The sequence below is a fragment of the Oratosquilla oratoria genome, chromosome 21 (assembly GCF_046742065.1).
Source record: "Oratosquilla oratoria isolate Oo_2021 chromosome 21, ASM4674206v1, whole genome shotgun sequence".
Taxonomy (NCBI): domain Eukaryota; kingdom Metazoa; phylum Arthropoda; class Malacostraca; order Stomatopoda; family Squillidae; genus Oratosquilla; species Oratosquilla oratoria.
Window position 1 is genome coordinate 36203202 of NC_134797.1, and position 1449 is coordinate 36204650.

The window sequence follows — 1449 nt, forward strand, 5'->3', positions numbered from 1 at the left end:
CACGCAGCCCCATGCCTCCCTTCTCCTCACCCTCCTCTTCCAGCCTCAGTCCCTTCCTCCATGAAGATAACGATCAATTTTCCCGCAGAATTGAAATAGGAAGAAAGATCTGAGACATTAGCCTTGACCTCCACCTCTTCCTCTTCCTCCTCGTCCAACACGCCACCAGTTAACGGTTTCATGTCTTGAGGAACAGTTGCTGAAGAAGGTCTGCCGCCGGTAAAGGACGACCTAATCTGAGTCTCGTCCTTGGGAAAGAAGACCTCGAACTCTCTCCTACTCCCACGTACTCCATACTCCCTTCACTCCCCCCCCTCCCTCCCTTCACTCCACCTTCACCTTCCTTTCTTCATTCCCTCTCTGCCCCCACTCCCTCTTTCCTGCTTTTATACCCACACAAATCAGTCACAAACACACAAACACACACACACACACACACACTCACTCACTCACACACACACACATTCACACGTACACACACACACACACACACACACTCACACGTACACACACACACACACACATTCACACACACACACACACATTCACACACGCACGCACGCATGCACACACACATACACACGCACACACACACAAACATATATACAAGCATGCACGCGCGCGCACACCATATCTATATAAATACAATTTGGTAAATACATACAAACACTCTCTCTCTCACACACACACACACACACACACACACACACACACACACACACACACACACACACACAGAGTTTCCCATACTGAGAGATACATATTTGGAATAGCTTAGAAGTTGGTATGGCCCGAGCTGGAACAAAACATGAATTAAAATCCAAGTGTCACAATTCGAAAATAATTATTTCGACCAAGTTGAAACCATATATGAATTTGAAGCTAGATATGACAAATGGGAGAGAGTAAGAGAAGGTCGCCACGAGTTTGTTCCTTTATTGTATACAATTAGGTGAATGTATTTAGTCAAATGCACACACACACACACACACACACACACACACACACACACACACACGCACGACTCGTGGCGCGGTGGTAGAGTTCCTGGCTGCCACTATGGCGGTCCGGGTTCCCAGGGCTGAAGTGATTTCAGTATCACTGCGCTGCGAGTCGTTACTCCATCTCTCGTGGGTGGGGAGTTGTGTGTGTGTGTGTGTGCATGTAAGGTCACAGCATTACCCATAGATCGGTCATATATGAGCTCTGAGCTCTCTTCCGGGAGGGAAATAGCTGTCGATCGCGAGTCCAACACGTGATCCAAGACCATGGTGAATGACGCACACGTATACATACATTCTTTTCCACAACAATGGAAAATCCTGTTGTTATCCCGTAGACTAGAGTAAAACGAAAAAAAATGATGAAAGGATACTTGATATATAAAGACACCACATTTCTTCGACACATAATCCCCAATAAATAACCGTGCACGTCCCTCCCTCCCTC